Genomic DNA, 23,732 nt, shown 5'->3' with positions numbered 1-23,732 from the left:
CTGGGCTCCTCCCCCTGGGCATTGGGAGCATCTCCCAATGGGATGAGGAGTCGTGCAGTGGCTCCTTGATGGCCCATTAAACAGAGAGAGCTCCTGGAGGGAGTTCCCTGTGAGTCCTGGGCAAGGCATTGATGGGCCATGAGCAGAAGAGCCCAAAGGAGGGGCCTGGGAAAACACTGCCCCACCTGGTTCCAACAGCTCATGGGGATGGGGATGGAATAAATACTGTGTGCACATCCTACACTGCAACCCAGGACACTGGGTGAGTGATCCCCATCTCCTCCCACCCCCAGATTAACACCCCTGGCTCTGAGCTGCTCCTGGGTGGGATATTCAAAACCCAGCCATGGAATAACAAGCATTTCCCTGATGGAAATGCCACGGCTCGCAGCAATGTCGAGCTCCAGGGGCAGAAGAGAAACTCAGATTTTATTCCTAATGCTCTTCTGCTCTAATAACCAACCACTTTTTTTTTTTTTTTTTCCCCTCATTGCTTTTCATCTGAAAACACTGGTGTGCTGCACCAGCAGCAGCTGATCAAGACTTCACACGTCCTGCTCATTATCCCCTGCTTCGCACGAGGGGAAAACGAGGAGGATTTACAGCCCCCAGTTCTGCAGAAGTGTTGCCCAAAGTGCAATACCCGCCGTGCCTGCTCCGGGAAAGCTGAGGCTGCCAGAGGAGACGCTTTATAGAGACAGATAAAATCTTTTATTAGACCAACTGATCTAGCCAGGAGAGCAGGCAGGTTTTAGGTGCACAGACCAGGTTGTGTGCACGGCACCGCGCACAGGCTGCCTCCACCTCCCCAAACCCCCCAGAGGTGCAGGAATGAGCTAAACCAGCCCCCTTGGAAATGTCTACAAGCTCCAGCACTGCCAGAGTCCAAAATCCTGCCTTAATCCTTCTTTGGCATCTCTGGCTGACCAAAATTCATGTGACTTTTGTAATTTTTCTCTGTATCCCAATTTGGGGGTTTTTTGTTTACTTTTTTTTAATCTCTGCTGCCTCGTTTTTGTAGAACCCACCTCACAGAAATTGATGGTGATGGGCAGAGAACAGAGGAACAATTCAGCTCAGGTCCTGGAGGCCCAGGCAGTGAAGGAAATGGTGAGGCTGGGAATTCGGAGTGGGCAGGCTGGTGGGATGGGATTCCTGCAGTGACACCCACGGGCGCACGGTCCCGTGTCCCTGTGGGTGTTTGGGCGGCTGTGGATGATGAGGAGCCAGATGCACAGGGCTGAAATCATCTTCTTGTGCTTTCGTGTGGATTTTTCCATTTCCATCATTTCCACCCCTGCCAATTCCCACCCGGAACACCCACAGCCCTGTCCCAGCCATACCCCAGACCCACGGGCTCAGAAATAAAGTGTGAGCTGCCATGTGGGCCTTAACCATCTCCCTCTCCTCTCCTCTCCTCTCCTCTCCTCTCCTCTCCTCTCCTCTCCTCTCCTCTCCTCTCCTCTCCTCTCCTCTCCTCTCCTCTCCTCTCCTCTCCTCTCCTCTCCTCTCCTCTCCTCTCCTCTCCTCTCCCAGCCCTTTCCCCCCCACAATTATTTATAACTGCATCACTAAGATTTCTCTTTTATTTTTCAAAAAAATAACAAAAAAAAAGGGAGTTGATCCTGTCGGGAATTCGTAGTAATTGTAGTAACCTGATAACAATTTCTGGCAATTAGCACAATACTAATTCACTCATTTACTGAGTAATGTCTTGTCTGTGTTTATGGGGGCTGTGCCGAGTGTAAATATCTTACTCACTGTGGTGGCTAATGAAAATTTAGTAAGAGGCTTTTTTTTTTTTTTTTTTTTTTTTTTTTTTTTTTTTTTTTTTTCAAAATGTTTATTCATTTTAAGCTATTCTTGGTAATCACGTGTGAATAAGGAGTAATTGCTTGACTTCAGGATGGTAATTAGGAAGTACTAAGTCATTGTTTTCTTCTGGAGAGCGGATGGTTTGTTTAAATGTGCATCTGCTCTCCCAGCACTAATTCAACCTGCCAGGCCCTCATCCTGCTCCTCAGCCTTGCGGCTGCATCCTGCTCTATCCCAGCGGGATTTTCCTGGGATTGATGGGTTGGAGCAGCCAGGGGTCGTGGGCCAAGGTGTCTGAGTGGGACCTGAGCTCAATTCCTGTCACCATGACCCTCCCTGGGGTCAGAGTGGATCCATCGCCACCCAGGGCAGGATTTGCATCTCCTGATCAGAGCCGGATCCTGAGGAAACAACTTCCAATAAAAGAATCCCATTACAAAGCAACCAGCTGTGAAATACGGTACCTGTGTCGCGCCCCGCGAACCCGCAGCCTCCTCCTCACTCCCTGCCAAGGAGGTGGGAGCGTCTCCTGAGCGTGGAGATGGGGAAGGAAGGGGCAGGGAATGAGATAAAAATGGGATTGACATGCACCAGCAGGACTGTTCATCTGGGGAGCCCGCGCCGCTCTGTCCTCATGGGGCGGGAGGGATGCTCAGGAGAAAATGATGCAAAATGTATTTTATTTGTTCCCAAAGACCACCAAATCAGCCAAGAAAATACTCATCCAGCCAGAAAATACTCATCCAGCCAGAAAATATTCATCTGACCAGAAAATATGTGTCCCTCCTCAGCATTAGCCACAGGACTGGCACTTTCCAACCCGGCCAAGCCGAGTCACAGCTCAAGCATCACCTGGAATTACCTGGAGCCCGTGGTCCAGTACCTGGAGCTGCATCTCCAACCACAGCCCAGCCCAGGGGGAAATGGGGCCAACTGATGGGAATTCAGGGCTAATCCACAGCGGGCCTCGGTCTCCCCGTTTGCCAACTGGGGTTAATTGTTTGGATCTCTGTTGGAGCCCAGGGCATCCCTCTGGGCAACCTGGAGAGTCACAGAGCTCAGTAGAGAGGCCTGGGACCCAAAAAAGAGGGTCTGGGGTCTGTGCAGGGGGGTTTGCCTGGCACAGAGCCCAGGGGGACACAGGCTTTGATTTTGGTCCATGAGAAAAACATCCAACACAGAGAAGAATTGCAAGTCACAAATGTGTAACAGACAGTGGTGTAGTTTATCACCAGGTGGAAGATTTTGTAGTTTTGGGATGTTTAGAATGTAGATACAAAGGGACAAGATGGAGATTTTAGGGCGGTGCCCTGAATTCTTCTCCTTCTCCCTTGGCCTCCATTGTCTGCAGTGATGTGGGCACAAGGGAGTTTCAGTGGATTGGGTCAAAGTAGAAATGACTCTGTTAGTAAAAGTGATGGGCATTGGTATGAAATGGTAAATAATAACCACATAATTATCTGTATAAAGCAGAGTGACCTCCCATCACAGGGGGAGTCCCCTCGTGTCCAAGCTGCTGTGAACACCTTGGCCGGACACAGAGAATTGTATGATCAGAATTAATAAACAACGTGAGAAACCAAGAAAACCAAAACCTTGAGACTCCTCATCCTTCTCGCGCCGAGCCCCGAGACAGACCCAAAACCTTCAGAGGTCGAGGAGGGAAAATCACTCCCTCGGACCCACTCGAACCCCCAGTCTTGAAATTTTGAGTAAGAGAACTATAAAACCCGAGAGCTCTCCTTTGGGAAGAGCATGGGGATCTCCTGGGGAGGGACCAGGCTCCCACAGCAGGTCCCTGTGGGGGATGTTGGGCACAGCAGCCGTTTGGAGGCGGCTCAGACACGAGCACTGGACACGATCTTTAAAACACCGAGTGATTTTTAAGTGCTTCTCTGAGAGCATTTACAGGCCCCTGATTTACTGAGTGCTCAGAGCAGCCTGTTCTCGTTGGAAAACAGGGCTCGGGATGCAGCCAAGCATCCAGAAACACGAGCTTTGCACTCTTTTAATCTCTGCCTTTCTCAGCTTTTCCTGCCTTGGAAAAGGGGATAACCCGGCTCCACTGGATAAATTCCCAAATATTCCCACAGCCACTGCTGCACAATCTGCACCCACTGCAAAAACAGGCAGAAAAACTCCCATAAAAAGGGAAGAAGGGTCCTGATAGGGAGGATGTGTGTCCCTGTCCTTACAAACAGGTCCGTGGTTGAGGTTTTGGGTGTTAAAGGCTTTGAAATGGGTCTGAATGTCTCCACCAACCTCAAGCAGAAGGTTCGTTGCAGAGCCCGGACAGTTGGGCTCCTAAAAGAGAGAAGTGGGGTCTGCACAAGCCTGAAGTGCTGAACTTTGGGGGAAAATGACAGGTTTAAGGGGGATATGAAAAGACTTGGCCCCTGCTATTTCAGAGGCTTTCTCTAAATACCCTTTCTATTGCATCAGTGTGTTGAATATTCATATTTTTCCACAAACTAGTTTCCATATTCCAGGAACTGTTTTGCATGGTCCCTTCTTGGGTTTGCCTTTTCAGAGCATTTGTGTTTCTGGGCTGTGTCTTCATTATCACCTCCAGCTCAGGCCTTGGTCTGTCCTTTCCTCAGATGGGAGATGCTGATAGTTGGTGTATCAATAGCAGGGTCTCCTTTATATGTTCACTGGATGTTTTTCCGACCAAACAGACAATTTAAGCAATTATTATATCAATACAACAAAACTTTCTAACATAACACAAATATTTATTTCAATACTCGCGAAAAGCCAATCATACAATATATATTTATAACAATCACGGTGTGACCTGGACACGCCAGAGATTTTCTGTGTCTGTACAACACCAAAGCATCACCCAGGAATTCCAAAGCAGAGACCTGGATAAGGCAAAGGATATGACTCCAGCAGTGCCACCTCCAAGATATTTCAGCACAAAATTCCCACGGGATTGCCCTTGGCGAAACAAAAAACGCCCTTTGCACCCCTCCTTCCACCTCTCCTGCTGGGCCTGGCGCTCTGAGGGTGCAAAGGAGCTGCTGCAGGAGGGAAGAGGCAGATCCAGGGCACCTCGATAAATCCCTGCAGGGCTCACGTCCAGCGCGCCTGCTTCCCAGAGATAAAAGGGAAAGCGGCGCTGCTCCCAGGCACGGACACCGGGCTAATCTCCTCCTGCGCCACGGCCGTCACCGTGTCAAGACGGGCAAGGGAAAGAGGGAGGGATGGATGCAGAGATGGGGCTGTCAGCATCCCAAAAATGTCCCCGAGAAATCAGCCCCAAGCAGCTGCTTGAGGAAGGAGCAACGCCTCTTGTTTATTTTACACGCGCAACTGGAAAGCGGTTTGTTATTTTATTTTTTTTTTCTATCTTGAAGTGGAAAATTAATCCTGCAGAAGGGCCCCCAGGGGTGAGGATATTATTTAGGTGCTTTGAGATCTATCCTGAGGTGTGATGAGGCTTTGACAGGTCCCACGATGGGAATCCGGGAGGGCAGAGAAGAGCCTGCCAAAATTGCAGATGCTGGAGGAAAATCACTCGAGGGCCAGGAAAAAAAAGGGAGCTGTAATGACATCCAAGAGCTTCAGAGGGAGAAGAGGCTGGGCAGGGAAAGAAAGCGAGCAGTCGCTGCAGGACGTTGGTGCCAGCCACATTCAGATCAAAATTAGGCTGAATTTTGAGCAGGGAGGATGATTAACCCTGGGAATAAATTATCAAGCAAAATGGGAAACGCTCCACCTCTTGATGTGTGTGGATAAAACCCAGGTGCCTTTCAGCAGGATGAGTTTTATGGAGCCCAAAGCTCCCTGTGGGCAGGAGCTGGGAGAGCTGGGCTCATTCTTGGGGTTTCAGCACCTCCAGGACCTTCAGACCCTGCCAGTCCATATAAAATAACTGCTCTCCTCTGCCCCAGGAAAGGCCTGACCTATCCATCTTTGGAGAAGGGCTGTGAGTCACTGAGGAATTGCCAGGTGCCAAATGGGGTTTTTCTTGAGGTAATAAAAGGGAATTTAATTGTCAAGGCCAAATGAAAGACCTCGCCAAGGCCGTTGTCAGCACAATAAAATCGTGGCTCTTATTAAACAACAAGTGCAGGAAACTTGGACTTTTATTTTGATTTTTCTTCCCTTCCAAACTCCCAATTTTTAGGCTCTGTATATTAACACCCCTCAGCTCTAATGGGTTTGGTTTTAACCTTGGGATGCTCAGAGGCCCTTTCAGGGCACTTTGGGGGTGCAGTGGCACAGGGCAGGGGTGGCAGGTGGGTTGTTATTTCTGCTCAATAACTCCCTACAATAAATTCCCTACAAAGTGCCCTGATTATTATCCAGGTGCCACTTTAATCCTGCTGATGTACAAGAGGTGCCCCCAAATCGCCATGATCCCTTCAAATTAGGGGCTTGACCTGTTGCCACACCAAATAAATTCATATTGTTTATCTCTACAGCCAATATTTGAATGTCATTCAGGAAATTTGGGATTTATCCCTCCCCTTCCCTCTCCTGTGCTCAGAGTCTATTGGGATACGTGAAGCAGGTGAGTCCTAACCCAGAAAATCAATTCCTCCACCTAAAAGCAGATTTGCTGTTTAACCCAAAGTGGTCAGGAAGGAAAAAAAAAAAAACAAACCAAATGAAACTGAGACAAGGTGGAGCGTTGCCTCTCCAGGCTCCATCTCCGGGAGAATTTGGAGCGTTTCCCATCAAAGGCAGCCCCGCAGGGACCGCTCCGGGGCTCAGCGCAGGGACGGCTCCCCAGGGACCCCGAGGCAGAGCTTTGAGCAGAGCTTAGAGCCTCTTCCCTGGCAAAAAGCCTCTCGCAGCGAGAGCTTTGGTCTGCGGCGCAGGAAACACGAGGGATATTTTGGGACCGGTCTTGTTCTCCTGCTGCCTTTCTTCTCTCGCCTCCTGCTGCTGCCTGGCTTGTTTTGATCTCTCTCCTCTGCCTCTCCCTTCATGTCTCTCCTTTGGAGGTGAGATGCGGCTCCCTTTTCCCCTGCTGTGGCCACGGCCCAGCCTCCAAATCCAGGGGACACTTTGGACCTTCTTCCCTTGGGCTTTGAAAGGCGTGAAATCTCTCTGGGATGAGTGAAGTGGGAAGGGCAAATATTCAGCACATCACACCCCCCTCAGCACCCTCTGAATCCATCCCCAAAATCTTTTGGCATCATTATTTACACAGTTACTTTGCAAAGTGGTCACAGAGCCCAGAGTGAGGACATAAGAGACAGAGGGCAGGGATGGATGGGATTTTGGGAAGGAATTCCTCCCTGTGAGGGTGTAAAGCCCTGGCACAGGGTGTCCAGAGCAGCTGTGGCTGCCCCAGGATCCCTGGGAATGTCCAAGGGATTCTTGCACTTCCCAGTAAATACTTCTCAGCAAATAGCCTGGAAGTAAGAGAGGCAAAGGCATGAGAAAGTCTGGGCTGTCATTGGTGTGGAGTTTCGTATCTATTGCATTGTCAATGTGGAATACAAAAAATAAAGGAGAGGAGGGAAGAGGAACTTACCTGTTTTATCCCCACTGGCGTTCAGAAGGAAGGGAGAGGTTGAGCATCTGCCCTTTCCAGCTTCTGGAATTGCTCTTTGCCTTTGGATTCTGCACAGGGCAGGTTGTGTGACCCCAAATCCCACAAGGGGACATGGACACAGCCACACACACCCAGCTCTGGGAGCAGGGGCTGCAGAGGGACCCCACCAGGAGCTGGATGGGGCTTGGAGCATCCTGGGACAGTGGAAAGTGTCCCTGCCATGGCAGGGTGAGGTGTGGGATGAGCTTCAAGGTCTTTTCCACCCCAAACCATCCACAATTATTGGTCCCACCCCAAACCATTCTGAGGTTCCATCATGATTGGGCTGCAATAATCCTGGGTTGACAATGAACCCTGACTGATAAATACACCCCAAAAAGGGGCATCAGCTCCACTCCCTTTGCCTCCCCCCCACGGCTGAGGGAGGGCAGAAGGTGTGGGGCCCATCCTGGTGCTGGGATCCTGCAGGAGCCCCCGGGGTGTCCTCAGCCGCCAGCACAGCCCGAGTGTCACCGGGAGCTGGGCTGTGCACACCTCGAGGAGCTGAGCTGTTTACTGGAGCAGTAATGAGGTAATCAAAGAATCATTTAGGCTCCTCTGGAAGTGGGTAAGTGCCTCTGGCAGGTTTTTCCTCACACCCACCCCGCACAGACCCGGTCCAAGGGGCAGCACGAGCAAACAGGGAGAGGTGTAGAGCTGGTGTTGGGACTGAGGCACATTTTCCACCCCCAGAGTGAAAAAGGAAACTCCTGGTGTCTTATCCACATTCCCTACACCTCATGTGCCATTTTTCCCTGCTCATTTCCACACACGGAATTTGCAGAGCAATGCACAGCACTGGGGAAACTGAGGCACAGACAGTGAGGAATTACACCCACCAGCTGAGCTGGAATAAACTCCCTCTTGGCTCTTATTCACAGGTTATGACCTCCTCACCACCCAACTGACCCTTTTCCTCCTTGTCTTTTCCAAGAGCTGCCAAATCCCTGCTCCCAATAACACCACAAACCCCTGCCAGGATTCCCCTCTCGGGGGCTGGCCAGGAACATCTCCAGGCACATATGGCAGCCTGACTCTTCCCAGCACATTTTTAGGGCAAACTCCTCATCCCACTGCTCGCTGGCCTGAAAATAGAAAGCTGAATTTGGGATGAAATGCGTTGCTGTTGGCTGGGGAAGCGGCAGGCGGTTACAAAGGAGGGGCTGCCAGGAATATTTTACACCAAAAAGAAAAAAAAAAGAAAAAAAAAAAGAAAAAAAAAAAAAAAAAAAAAAAAAAAAAAGATAGAAAAGCAAGAAAAAAGGGATTAAAAAAAAAAGAAAATGTTGTTTATGATTGGGGCCTGGGAGGATCATTTTGGAAAAGCTTTTCCTTTGCAGAGAAATGCAGGGAAAAGGGGGATTTGGGACAGCAGTGGGTGATGTGAAGAGGTGGTACATCCATAGGGAATGGAGAGGCAGCTCCATGGTTTTACCTTTCTAGATCATTCCACGTTCAGCCCATCTCCTCTCCAAGTCTCATCTTCTACCTTTGGGCATTCCCAGAGTCCTGCCCTTGGTGGCACAGGTGACCTCAGAGGGTGGCACAGGTGACCCCAGAGGGTGGCACAGGTGACCTCAGAGGGTGGCACAGGTGACCTCAGAGGGTGGCACGTCCCCCTTTGGGGAATCCTTTACCCAACTGGGGCCGCACTGGAACAGGCTCTCTGTGAGTCACTGCAGGACTGAGGGAGTATATTTAATACAGAATATGGAAATTCCCATTTGCATGGAGGATTTCATGATATTTGTCAGCGTTTCAATGAAATTCGTGGCAAAAGCCGGGAATTTTCCGACACCGCGCGAGGAACGCCTGCCAAAGAAAATTAATTTACTCTTGAGCAGAACTTTGCGTTTCCTCCAAACTTGGCCCTTCTCACTCATTGTAAATGTGGTGGCAAAGCCTTTTTAGGGTAAAAACAAGGAAAACAACAAACCAGACCTTGCCCAAGGGCTGTGGGAAGCTGTTCATCCTGGATGGGGGCTCAGGGTGCTTTGGGCAGAGATACCCCTGGAAGTGAAGGTGATCTGATCCACCTGCAGCTCTGATGTCCCAGTGTTGTCCCAAATCTTGGAGCTCTCTGGGTATTTTTCCCCACGCTGAGCACATGGCTGGACACAACAGTGATCTAAAAAATGCCCCACAACCAAATAGCTGGGCCAGGCTTTCTTCAGGCAGCAAAAAAACAGCCAAGGAAGGGGAAAGAAAGGCTCTGCAAAAAAGCCATTTGTCCCCTCGGCTTTATTCCGGCTGCAGAGCCGGAGCAGCTTGTAGCTCCAGAGAACTTTTAATAGAAATCTTCAGAATGAAATGGGCTACAGCTGTTTGCCTTGATAAATATATTTTATGCTACATGCCTCAGCCGCCATCTGTTTGCTGATACGAGCATTTCTGCTCGGCGGCAGCTGAAGGGAAAGGCATCAAAGGAATAGCAGGAGCTGGGATTCCTGGCAGGTAGAGGGGGAGAGGTGAAGTGGCCCGTGCAATGGACTTATTCCGGTGGCTTAATGTGCCACAGCAGGGACAGGGACAGCAGGGAGGGCTGGGGGAGCTGGGGGTTCCAGGGAATGTGGGATTCTGATGGTTTTATCCCAGGGGAAGAGCTCTGTGCAACACCACGGGCCAGGGGATACAAGTGTCACAGGTAGAAAAGAACCACACTCACCCATCAAGTAGAAGCAGGGAAAAAAAAGGACTGTTTATTATGATTTGGGGTTTATATCGTATTTGGGATTTTTGAAGGATTGGTCATTGAGAGGAACACCTCTCTGACCACAGTGGTCAATACAGAAGTTTATTACGGAGAGGAGTGAAAACAATATAGATTGTTTTGAGGGACTTTGCAGGAAGGTGTGTAAACTATCATCAGAAGGCCGGGGATTATGGCAATACCCAAGGAATTTAGATGAAAAAGATGTTGGGAAGGAATTGTCCCCTGTGAGGGTGGGGAGGCCCTGGCACGGGGGGCCCAGAGGAGCTGGGGATGCTCCATCCCTGAAGTGTCCAAGGCCAGGCTGGACACAGGGACAACCCTGGGACAGTGGAAGGTGGCTCTGCCCATGGCTGGGGTGGGATGGGATGAGCTTCAGGGTCCACCTCCAGCCCAAACCATTCTGCCCCTCTGTCATGGGATGCCTCTTTGGGCTGGTAGTTAAAGCCTTGCCTTGCTGTGTCAGAGTCCAGGACATCCCCTTGGATGAGCTGGGACCCCAGGAAGGGAGTTTGAGCCCTGGGCAGGGGGTGTGGAGCTGGTCCAGGGGGTTTGGAGACCTTGGCACAGCCCAGGAAAACACTGGGGTTGATTTTAGTCCATGGGAGAGGCTTCCGACACTGAGAGAGGAATTACAAACAACCAGGATGTGAAAACAGGAGTTTAGCACAGTAGAAGATGCAAAATTCAGTAGTTTTGGGGTTCATAGAATAGAGGTAAATGGGGGACAGGATGGTGGGATTTGGGTGGTGCCTCGTGTCCCTCTCCTTCTCCCCCGCCCTCCATCCCCTGAGGTGGTGATGGCACAGGGCAGTGACAGTGGGTTGGGTCAGAGCAGAAATGACCCTTTTAGTGTGAGCCCTGGGCATTGGTGTGAAATTGTAAATACCCCACCCGTGGTTATCTGTATAAATGTGAGGTGACCCCATCGGGGGCCGTCCCCTCATGTTCCAGCCCTGTCCAGACCTCGGCTGGGAGCAGAGAAAACTCTGAGATATCAAATAATAAACAACACGAGAAACCTGAAAACAGAACCTTGAACACTCTGGTTTTTTCTACCGACGTGACTTGGGGCTTTTAGAGGACCAAGGACTTTAAACAACTTAAATCTCAGGTGAGAAAACCCTCCCCAAGATTGCTGCTCTTGTCAAACTTTCCTGTGGGAGAGCTGGGTTTGTTTTCCTGCTCCTCCCACTCCCCTCCTCACACCCAGGCCTGGCACCACTCTAATTAATGTAGGTGTGTAATAGCTGGTTGTCACTGCCACTCCATGCCCAGGTGACAGGTGCCCTGGCCAGGCCCAGGGTTATTATGATGATTATTGCTATCAGTGCTGTGATTATCAGATTATTTCCTGGCCTGCCTGGCTCAGCCGAGGTCAGGGCTGCAGGAGATGCTGTGGGAGTGAATAAAAAAAGGAGATCCCCGTGTCCAGGGGGATTGTGATGAGGGAGATGGGCAGACAAGCAGGCAGGGGTGAGGTGCCCTGGCTGGGCAGGAGAAGGGGAGCAGGAGGTCGGGTTTAACTGGGTTGTGCCCAGTTCTGTCAGAGGGTGACACCACCCACAGGGTGAGGCTGGCAGGGAAACGTGGGTGTGAGCTCTGCCTGCTGTGGGTGACTCGGGGACAGGGGCCTGGAGCGCTCCAGGGTCACCTCCCAGGGCAGTGATGGTCCCTTTATTACAGTTATTACAGGAAAAGTGTCCTTCCCCTCAGCACTGGCCTGTCTGTGCTCTTTGCCAGCCTGTGCCCCAGCTCAGCCCAGCTGCAGGAGCAGGAGGAGCCTCTCTGCCCCTGGGGGGGAAAAGCTGCCAGCCCAGATCTCCTGGAGAAAATACCCCTTTCCTGGTGGGCTGTGGAGGGTGTGATGCTGAGAATTTTGGGCCAAAATCCCCATAATTTACCTCTGATTCCTCCATCTCTGGTGGGCACAGAGACAGCCCATGAGGGGCAGAGTGGGGCTGGGCGGGGGGAGCCACTCTGGTCCCTCCTGGATGTTCCTGGGGCTGGCTCACACAGGGACATGGGGAGCAGAGCAAAGCACAGCTGGTCCATGTTCCCATGGCTGTGTCTTCCCATGGCTGTGTTCTCAGCACCCTGTGCCAGCCCCATCCTGCCACTGCCCCATCCTGCAGCCACCCCACAACCTGCTGGCCCCTCATTTTGGGATGGGCCATGAGCTGGGAGAAGGGGAGAGGACCTCAGAGCCCCAGAGCCAGCCTTGGGCCAGCTGTCCTCAGCAGAACTCTGCTCTAAACCTGTAGGAAAAGTCCCCCAGCACCATCTGGATCCGGCCCTACCCAAAGCCAGAGCGATTCCTGCCCGTCCTTTGCCATATCTGGGAAATGCTCCTTTTGTCCTGTCTTTTCTCCCTCTCCCCACTTCTATTCTTCCACCCAGAAAGCTTCAAGCGTGAAGCACTTTAAAATTCAAGGGAATTCAATACAATGCAGGAGGTTTTGTATTTTTTTTTTTGTCTGTTCCTCCTCCTCCCTCATCTCCAGCATGTTTCATTCAGTGTCTCCGGGCCCTTTGCTGGGGCAGATAAAGGCTGAGCAAAGCCCTTTTTGCAGATCTGGGCATCCTGGTGGTTCGAGAAAATGCCATGGAGCAGAGAGGAGGGAAAGGCAGCTGTTCCAGGTGTGGGCTCTTCATGGCCCCCAAATCAGGCTGGAAAAAGCTGGAGCCCCTTCCCTTTAGCATCAGCACCGTGTCTGCTCCCTGCACCTCAAACCACCCATTCCCCTGGATTTCCTCCACTTCCTCCCTGTCTCAACCCACCAGCTCACACCAAACCAGGTCTGCAAGGGATGATTTGATCCTTCAGCATCCCCCATGTGGGTTCCCAACCCCTGGCCCACCCCAGCACCTCAGTGTGACCCTTTCCTGCCCTGCCCTGCCCCGGGAGCTCCTGCCTGCACTGAGGTGCTCTCATGTCACAGCTCCCACTTATTGCTGTGAGTGATTCCTTTCAGCACCACCAGGCACTGAATCACTGGCCTGTGATCCTGTAAAATTAACATGGCCTGCTATAAATAACCTCCCCCTAATGGCCTGTCAGTCCAGGCCTCTTGGACAAGGCTCAGCTCGTGTGAGGGAAGGTTTTAACGGCTCTAATTGAAATTAGATGAAACCCATCAAGGGTTGGGCTTTCTCTGACCCGTGCTGGGACAAAACCTGTCATGCAGCAGGGAAAAAATTCCCCCTCCAGGACATGCCAGGCCTGTCTGTGTCCAGGAACACGCTCTGGAAGTGCAGCCAGTGGCTCTTAGTGCACAAAGAGCACTCAGGGTTTTCTCCTTTCATTCAATCCCAGGGTGGCTGAAGCAGAGTGGGACGTGCAGTGGGATGCTCTGATCTCCAGGGATGTGCAGTGGGATGCTCAGGACCAAAATTTTAGCCCCAAGAGCTGGATATTGAAGAGGAAACACAAGTTATTCTGGCTGTTGATGAAACAGAAGCTTCATTTTGCATTTGGGCTTGGCCATCAGAGCAGCAGCACCTTCCACAAGGTGTTTTCCCTCTTCCAGGCTCAGAGGGAGTTTCAGCTGCTGCCACTGCAGGATCAGGGTTGGGATGGGATTCCCCTGACACACATCTCACTGTTTTGTTGTCTTGTTTCTTCCCCTCCCATACGGACCCCAAAGGCCCCCAGGGGCTGCAAATCCCACACAGCCACCCCCAGCCCTTTCTGTGCCCCCGGGACTGGGATAACAAATCCCCCCAGCCCTCGCTGTGCCCCCGGGAATGGGATAACAAATCCCCCCAGCCCTCTCTGTGCCCCCGGGAATGGGATAACAAATCCCCCCAGCCCTCGCTGTGCCCCGGGAATGGGATAACAAATCCCCTGAGCCCCTCGTGTGCTGCCTGCACACAACAAACACCTCCTCTCTGGGGACACAGGGGTGGCCTGGGGCAAATCAGGAGCTGCCAAAGTGTCCCTGAGGTGCTGCTCTGCCACCAGCGAGCCTTGGGATGCACAGGGATGTTGGTAACGAGGTGGGAAGGGGAGATTTCCTGTTCCTAAAGGCCAGGAAAGAGGACAAGACAAGAAAATTGACTTTTTTTTTTTTGGTCTTAATAGGCCCCAGGAATTTCCAGGCATGCAGAGACACCCAGAGAGATGCTTGGCTTTCATTACCCAGGGGGAGAGAGGCTGAAGGCTCAGCAGGGAGGAGAAAAGGGAGATTGGAATCATTGCTGCAGGAATTCTGCAGCAAAAAGGGAGAAAAACATTCCCTGAATCCCCCCTCCAGCTGCCTGTTGTGTTCTTGGGGAAACCAAGGCATGGGAGGTTTGGGTTTCCAGCCCAAAAGCCCAAAAGCAGGGGCAGAGGGGAGGATTTGGGGAAGCAGAGCTTGGCAGCCTGGCCCCAGATATTTAAAAGAGATCCAAGTTTGTGTGGCTGCAGGTGGAATAAAGGGTTGGTTTGGAGTGTGGCCCCAGAAAAAAAAAAAAAGCCAACAGCATTTTCTGGGAGGGGCTGGGTGAGCAAACAGCACCCAAAGAATCATTTAATCCAGGCAGGGAGGGACAGGGATGGAGGGAGAGGGATCAGCTCAGCCCCAGCCTCCATCCAGGCGTTTGCTGCTCTTCCCCTTCACTTTAATCCTTCCTTATAAATCTTTCCAGCCCGTGGGAATGAAATCCAGACTTTTGTGTATTTACTAATTGAGAAGATAGATGGCTCAGGGTGGGGTTTTTTTTTTCCTATTAAACTTTTTTTCTGCCGAGCAATTTGCTCCGTGTGATAAAGATTTTTACTCCACTCGGGCAGTTTTAGCTGGTTTTAAACTCGCCATTAATATTTTTTTCACTGAAAAGATTAGATGGTAAAGAGAGGGCAAGTGTTTCCAAAAGTCACAAAGAAACACAAACCCTCGAAATAGGAAAAAAAAAATAAAATAAAAGTAGCTTTGAGCTATCAGGGTGAACTGTCTGGTTGGTCTGCAGCAAAAGCAGCATTTGAATTTAGCAGTTGCAGAAGAATTTGAAAGGGATTGGTTTTACATTCGCCACCAGAGACAATGTTTTTATTTCCAAATTGCCAGCAAAACCCAAAAAAATTTTCATTTTCTTCCCTGCCTATTTGTGAGGGAATATTCACTGGGGTATTTGATAGCTGTAATTTACTTCCCCAAGCTGTGTAATTAGCCACCTCAATCAAACAGCACCATTTCTATCTCTGCTCGAAGAATAAACTATTCCAGTGCACAACAAAATGCCTTCGCCTGGATTTGAGCAAAAGCCCAGGGACAGGCTGGAATTTTGCAGCCAACTTTTGCTTTTCAGAGATGCTCAGGCTCTGAAAGCTTCTCCTGGGAAAAAAAAGAAAAAAGAGAGGGAAAAGTGGGGCTGGATATTGACTGGGAGTTCTTGCTCATCACCAGTTGGGAGAGGAGGCAGAAGGATGTGGACACACATCACCCTTGATTTTCTTGCTTTCAAGTGTTCGAATCTTTGCAGCCTGATTTTCACGCTGCTGGATGTAAATAATATGTATTTTTAGAATTTATCTGTGTGTTTTGTTCTCTGAGAGGGGAATTTGACTGATGGTCATAGTGACCAATGGGGTCAGGAGGTTGTGACCAATCTGGGCCTTCTGTAAAAAGTGTAGATAAGTTAATTGGAGTTAGAAAAAATAAAGAAACTTTCCATGTTTGAGCTGCTGCTGCCTGCTGTGCTCTGTGAGGGTCCACACTCATGTCACAATGTGTTGCCCCTCTAAGTGAAGGGGTAACAGACACACCCCAGGGAATGTTCATAATGTTCATAATGTTCATTCCCGTGGCTGCAGGTGTTGGGATTCAGGGCTGGGAGATGGGGAAGGAGCATCAGGGTTACCCAAAGTTTCCATTTGTACACCTGAAAGCGCCAAAAGTAGTGCAGAACCATTTTTATTTTTATTTTTTTTTCCTGTTTTTCAGTGGATAAAGTGATGCCCCAGTGGATAAAACGACCCTTCTTTCCCACAAGGACCAATTTCCCATGAAAGTGAAGACCTGGAAATCTCCAACATCTCATTTCCCCCTCTTTTGTGGGCTCGGAATTGTCCTTTATGGGGTGTCAACCCTCATTTCCCACCCTGGGCTGCTCTGGCTTGAGGTTCTTGGCTATGTCTGGGTATATTCACCTGAACCATTTATTTATTTACCATTAATTTATTTATTTACCATTAATTTATTTATTTTTTTTTTTCCCAGTGGATAAAAACGACCCTTTCTTTCCCACAAGGACAAATTTCCCATCAAAGTGAGGACCTGGAAATCTCCAACATCCCATTTCTCCCTTTGGTGGGCTCAGAATTGTGGGTGTAAACCCCTCATTTCCCACCCTCACTGCTCTGGTTTGGTGTTTGGGCTGTCTCTGGGTAAATTCACCTGAACCATTAATTTATTTACCATTAATTTATTTACCAGCAGAGCTGATCTGGATCCTCTCCCAGGACACTCCTGAGCACCAGGAGCTGCAGCTCCAACCTCCCCCTAAAAAACAGAGAGAGGAAAAACGAGTGAAATCGCCTTGTTGTAAAAACCACAAGGACTTTTGGCTCTCTTGGCTGGAGCTCTGAAATTCAAGGCTGGCTCTGGAGGCTGCGCAGTCCCGGCCTGTTCCTGGCAGACTTGAGAGACAGAACTTTTCTTCCCTCTTCTCCTTAGCATAACAATCCCTTGTTAACATAATAAGATTAATTCTTGCGCTGCAATCAAGAAGCCACATTTTCACCAAGCCTTAAATAATATCGTTCCCTTGCCACGTTTATAAAGTAGCAGGGTTTTATTATTATTTTTTTTTTCATTTCTTTTTCTTTTTTTTTTTTTTTCTTCTTTTTTCCCTTTGCATTGAAAAAAAAAAAATGGAAATCTTGTAATCTTGAGATAAATATAACGGTGTGGAAGCTTCCCATTCTCCTCCAATCTGATTGCAGTGGCAGCAAAAGGACATGGGCCTAATTAAAGTGCCAATCAAGCAAAAATGGGATTCATTGTTTTTATACAAATGCTCCCTTTAACCCTTTGAGGCTCGCTCATAATTTTCTAATGCGCTGGTTTTTATCTCCTCAGCAAAAAAAATCCAAGTTACATTCCAGGGTGAGTCTGGGGGATGAAAAATCGCCAAAAATTACATTTAAAGGCATAAGTGGTGATGAGGACAGTGTCCAGCAGCCTCAGCACTTCCCTCCCATCCCATTTTCCTGCAGCCGCGGGAGGAGCTGTGGATCTCTCGCCTTCCCTCCAGCATCCCTGCTGAGTGGGAAACTTCCCTGGGAGCTGAAAACGCCGGGATCAGATGGGAATTCTTAGACAGCACTGATGCAGCCCGGTGTTTATCACCTCCAGATATGCAAACAACACCTTAACGCAGAGATTTAGTGGTTTTCCAGTGGATTGGGACAATCTGCCCAGATCTGGGTATCACCAACCACCTGGGGCAGGTGCTGGAGGGGGAAATCTGGCCCAAATTCTGCTGTAACACCAGCAAGACACTGAGACAACCCCCAAACACATCTGGGCACATCTGGGCACAACTGGGCACAACTGGGCACATCTGGGCAGTGAAAAAGGCCCCAGGAATTTCAAAGGCTGGCTGGTGCTCCCCGTGTCTGTTCACAGCCAGGAGCTCTCACACTTTACCAATTCCCTCTTGATCCCAGGAAACACCTTGTGGAGCTTCACCCTCCCTCTTCACAGCCATCAGGAGCTATCCTTCTTCATCCCCAACCTCCCAGCAGTGCCCCATGAACCCCAAATCCCAGCAGCAGGCGGAGCACACCCAGCACAGCCCTGCACAACATCCCAGCAGGTCCAGCTCGGCTGCTTTAACCTTGTGTGACAGTGGACTGGATGGGGAAAGCAGCAGAATGCAAAGCACAGCATTAAAATAACTTTGCATTAAAAGACCCGCATGAAAGGCAGCGAAAAAGGCTCCAGGGAACGGCCTGGGGACTGATCTGGGTGAGGTTGGGAAGGGGATAACAAGGATCGTGTCAGGGATGGGGTTTGGCCACCTCTGTGCCTTTGGTCCATCGGGGCCCCCAGGGCTGGCTGGGGTGGCCTGAGGGTGTCAGTGGAGCAGGGTGGGTGTGGGAATCATGGCAGGGCAGGAATTCACAGATCATGGAATATCCTGAGCCAGAGGGATCCACCAGGATCATCCTGTTCAACTCCTGGACACCCCAACAATCCCACCCTGGACACCCCTGGGTGTCCAAGCTCTCCTGGAGCTGTGGCAGCCTCGGGGCTGTGCCCATTCCCTGGGGAGCCTGGGCAGTGCCTGAACCCTCTGGGGACAGAACCTTTCCCTAAATCCAACCTAAACCTCCCCTGGCGCAACTCCAACCATCCTGGGTGCTGTCCCTGTCCCAGAGCAGAGCTGGAGCTGCCCCTGGGGAGGAGCTGCAGCCCCCAGAGCTCTGCCCTCATCTCCTCTGCTGCAGCTGAACCAGCCCAGTGCCCTCAGGGAGCTGCTCCTCGTGTGGCTCCTCCAGATCCTTTCCCATCCCCATGTCCCTCCTTTGGATGGTTTTTAAACAGCTTTAGATCAATTTATTTTGTGGCACCCAAAGTGCCCCCAGCACTGGAGGTGGGGCTGCCCCAGCCCAGAGCAGAGCAGGACAATCCCCCCCTGATGTCCCCAGGGCACGGTGGCCTTGGGGCTCCAGGGGTGACTCATGTCCAACCTGCCCTCACCAGAACTCCCAGATCCTTTTCCCGTGGTGCTGCTCCTCTCCAGCCCCTCATTCCCCGCTCTGTCCCTACAGCCAGGTTTGCTCCAGGGGCATTTCCCAAGGCTCTGTGTGTTCCCTGACACTGCTGCAGCCTCCAGGGCGTCACTTCCAGCACTGATGCAGCAGGAAAGATCCTGATTCCATCCCTGCATCCCCTCAGACAGAGGAGGTGCCAGTCTGGCATAGGAACCTCTCCCCACTTGAACCCCAAAATATCATCACAGCTCTTTTCTTTTTTTTGTTTTTAACCCTCAAAGCTCCTCCCTGCCCTCCCTGTGGCTGTTCCAGGCCCTGCCCATCACTGACCATATTGGTCCAGCCCTGCTGCACAAGAGTTTCATCGAGTGCCACAGGCTGAGGGGCTTTGGCAGCTCTCCAGAGCCGGGAGGAACAGCAGACAAGGAGAGAAAAGAGCCCGGGCTCTCCCCACTGATCTCCTTCCCTGGGTTGTTTTCAAAGAGGATCCGGTGGGAGGTGTGGAAAGGGACTGGCACTTTTTGGCTGGGGTTGCTCTGGGAATGGGGGCAGGAACACTCCAATTCCTCTCATGTCCTGGGCAGAGGGGCAGGCAGGACTGGGCAGTTTTAGGAGCTGCTTTCACTCTTGCAGGGAAAAGAAGTGGCAGCAGCTGTGTCTACCTGGGGCTGAGAGAAAAGGGTTTATTTCTCCTCCCTGTGTTCTGCCCTGTCCAAGGGCACCCCAGGAAGGTGGTGACCTGCTGGGAGATCAGCCCCATGTCCCTGGTGTGCTGGTAGGAAAAGCACAGCCCCAGATATTCCCCCCAAAACCCTCAACCTGGCTTCCCTGCCTCCTGCCACCCCCAAGGACATCCTCGGCATCCCCACGACCTCTGAGCCCCAAAACTGCAGCGTGAGACACGGGCTGTGCCTCACTCCTGTGGTTTGGAGACACAGCTGCTCCTTCCTCCTTTCCTTTATCCGATTTGTTTTTGTTTTTGTTTTCCAGCCCACACTTGGACGCATTTGTGTTGCAGACAGGTGACAAAGGGGAGAAAGGAAACTGAGGCACAAGGGATAAATCACAGGGGAAGCTCTGAAGCAGGAGCAGGGAAAACCTCCAAGTCCCAGCTCCAGGTTTTTCCAGCAGGACTCTGCACAGCTTTCACTTGTCATGTGTATTTTTAAATGACAAGGAAAAGATTTTCTAAACCAGGGAAACGTGATTATTTTCCCCTCTCTCTCTCTCTCTTTTCCAGGTGCTTGGCTTAGCGTTGTAATACCACAAGAATGAAATCCATCTGAGTTGCTGTTGTCCTGCTACTTAAAACCCCATTTTCTGTCAATATTGCTTCATTTTGATCAAGCTGCTTACATGTTTTATATTATTCTGGGTTGTTTTGGGGTGGTTTTTTTTGTTTTTTTTTTCCTCCATTTTGCTGCAGCATTTCAGAACATTTTGTTTCTTGCACTTCCCAGTAAATACTTCTCAGTAAATAGCCTGGAAGTAAAAGAGGCAAAGGCATGAGAAAATCTGGGCTTTCATTGGTGTGGAGTTTCGTGTCTATTACACTTGTCAATGTGGAATAAAAATAAAAAAAATTAAAAAAAAAAAAAAAAAAAAAAAAAGGGGGGGGAGGAGGGGGAGAGGAATTTTCCCTACTGGGGATGGGGATAGGAAGGGAGAGGTTGAGCATCTGCTCTTTCCAGCTTCTGGAATTGCTCTTTGCCTTCGGATCCTGCACAGGGCAGGTTTTGTGACCCCAAATCCCACAAGGGGACGTGGGCACAGCCCCACACACCCAGCTCTGGGAGCAGGGGCTGCAAAGGGACCCCACCAGGAATTTCCAGCCCCAAAACACACCCTAGCCCCAGCACCAGTTTAATATTCCTCCCCAAAGGCTGCTCCCCCTCCTGAGCTCTCTGATTTTCTCAGCTTTTTTAATTGGAATGATTCATTTCCTTCCACAACACAGAGCAGATTTAAATGAGATATCCGAGAGGAGAAGCTAATAATCAGTTTGCACTCCATTTGCTCTCCTGAATCAGGTGGAGGGGAGCTGATCTTGCAGGACCCTGCTCAGGCTGCAGCAAAGCCAAAAATTATGTCAGAAAGCTGATTTTTTTTTTTTTTTTTTTACATGCCTGGTCCTCTAAATCAAATTTGACTACCAATGTAGTCGAAACCACAGAGGTAATCAGTTAATAAAACTTCGCACTTACCTGCTACTTCCACTCAAGGATTTAAAGCCCTTTGCAAAGGTCACTATTGCAATGATGAGAATTTTCCAGCTGAAATGTTTTCACTGGGAAAGGAGAAAGAAGGAGGAAAATAAAAAAGGGAGAGAGAGAGAAAAAAAATATATTCATGATTCCTGGAAGTTAAAAATTCTGCTGTTTGGGATGCAGGCAAGGAATAATTTTTTTTTTTTTTTTTTTTTTTTTTTTTTTTTTTTTTTTTTTTTTTTTTTGTGAAAGGAGAAGGAGAAATTGCCATGCAAATGTTAATGGTGTTTTGAAGCTTCACAGGAAAGCCTGACTTGTGTAGCAGCCTTAATATACATTAGTACCCCTCGTCTGCAAGCAAACAACATTTTGCAGAATAAACTGAAACACAACAGGGAGAGCCTGGGAATTATTTAGAAATCTAATTCCCACTGAAATCGGGCGCTGAGCAATTTATTCCACGCGCATTTAAATCAGCGCCGCTGCCAGGAAAAAAAAAATAATAAAATACACCAAAAATAAAATGCACCACCACCTGTAACCTGCCACAGGGACATCACTGCAGTTGTGGACACTGCCAGAATCCCTGCCAGGGATGGAGGTGAAAATCCATTCCAGGAGTGCCAAAATATCCCTTGGAGTGGAAAAATTCAGGGATAGGACAATTCCCAGCCCCATTTCTGCGCCTCTTTCTCCCAGAGTCATGAACAGGGCAGGGATGGGCAAACCAACACACGTGGCCAGACACAAATAAGCTTGATTTCCTTAGGGCTGGAGGCCAATATTAATAATAAAAGCTGTTTATTTGCAGGGTGACTCCCCCTGAGCCCAGAGCGGAGCCTGCGTGCGGTGCCTGCGTTTCCATCAATAAAACTCAGCTCGGCGCTGCTCCTAAGCCAGGTCTAAACACCTGGCACCAGTTTAGCTTGTTAGCACAAGTGCATTTTGGAAAGTTGGAATTTTTTTTTTAATTATTATTTTTTTTTTTTTTTTCAGCCAAACCAGGGCTGGTAGCCGTGGTTTAACCATGGTTTAACCATGGTCCCACCAAGGAAGCCCCAGAACAGCAGGGAGAGCTGTGCAGCCTCTTTACAAACTCACCTCACAGTAATTAGAGTCCACAGCAGTAATTACTTTCTCATTTTGGTTTAATAATTGCCTCAGCCATCCCTCCATGCCCCTCAGACTGGTGATGAGGGAGGCTCTGGCATCAGTAACCACACAGTGTGTAGTGGGAAGCAATGAATGATTTTTATTGCTTGGGTTTGATTTTTTTGATTTTTTTTTCTTTTTTTTTTTTTGGGCACCTCTGCTCTGCCCCCCAAACTCCCGCTGAGTGAAAATTAAATTAAAGAAGGTTAAAAATAAAATAATAAAATAAATAAATGCCCAAAAGGATAAAAATGGTGATTAAAGGAGAGAAAAGGCCCTTTTGTCCCACTCCTGCAAAATGACAGCGGGAAGTGCTTGCGCAGGGTTCCCCCCCTTACAAACAAAACTTTATTTTGGGGTGGGAGGGTGTGTTTTTATTTTTTACTCTCAGCTCCAGTGTAGGTTTTTATGGAGCTGTGAAGAACTGGAAGAGCTGGAAGAAATGAGGGTGCAGCTCTGGGGGTCTTCCAGATCCCCCACCCCATCTCCAGCTCCCTCTGGACTTGTAGGAGGTTGTTGGATATAATTTCTCTCCGGGGGGAAAAACAACACACACACATTATTTCCCTCTCTCTTTTCCCAGGATTTGGGGAATATTTCAGGGTGAGGCTCTGGCTGCCCTTTCTCCTTTCAGGCTCCCCGGGAAGGCACAGAGCACCTCTCAGGGGGTGAGGAGGGGTCTGGGGGTGCCCTGACTGATGGACAGGACCCCCCACACCCCTTCAATCCCGAGCTGGGGCTGGGGGACCCCGCAGGTGTTTGAGCTCCTGCTGCGGCTGCGGGGCGAGCATGGCATGCCTTCAACCTGCACACCTGGGGCAGGGACAGCATCCCCATCCCTTCCTCCTGCACACCTGGGGCAGGGACAGCACCCCCATCCCTTCCTCCTGCACACCTGGGGAGGAGAAGCATCCCCATCCCTTCATCCCGCACACCTGGGGCAGGGACAGCATCCCCATCCCTTCCTCCTGCACACCTGGGGAGGAGCAGCATCCCCATCCCTTCCTCCTGCACACCTGGGGCAGGGACAGCATCCCCATCCCTCCCTCCTGCACATCTGGGGCAGGGGCAGCCCCGACACCTGCCCGGTGACCCCCCACGATACCCCGACCCTTCCTCCTACACACCTGGGGCAGGAGCAGCATCCCTTCCTCCGGCACACCTGGGGCAGGAGCAACCCCGACACCTTCCCGGTGGTCCCCCATGGTACCCCGACCCCTCCTCCGCACACCTGGGGCAGGAACAGCATCCCCTTCTCCCGCACCCCTGGGGCAGAGCAGCCCCGACACCTGCCCGGTGGTCCCCCCACCCCATCCCAGCCCATCCCAGCCCATCCCAGCGCTCAGATCTTTGGGGAGGGGGCGATGCGCGAAGGTCCCTCCCCGCGCCCAGCCGGCTGCGCGCAAGTTACTCCCCCTTTTCCCCGGCACTTTGCCTCCCCTCCCCTCCCTCCCCCCCGCTCCAAAAGCCGCGCTGCGCCGCCGAGGCTCCGCCAGTGAAGGCAGCGCTGCCGGGGGAGGGAGGGAAGGAGGAGCTGGGGGGGCGGCGATGGAGCCGCGAGAGCGGAGCCGGCGGGCGGCGGCCTGAACC

The sequence above is a fragment of the Zosterops lateralis genome (genome assembly GCF_965231275.1).
Source record: "Zosterops lateralis genome assembly, chromosome: 25".
NCBI lineage: Eukaryota > Metazoa > Chordata > Aves > Passeriformes > Zosteropidae > Zosterops > Zosterops lateralis.
This window is presented reverse-complemented; position numbering follows the sequence as displayed.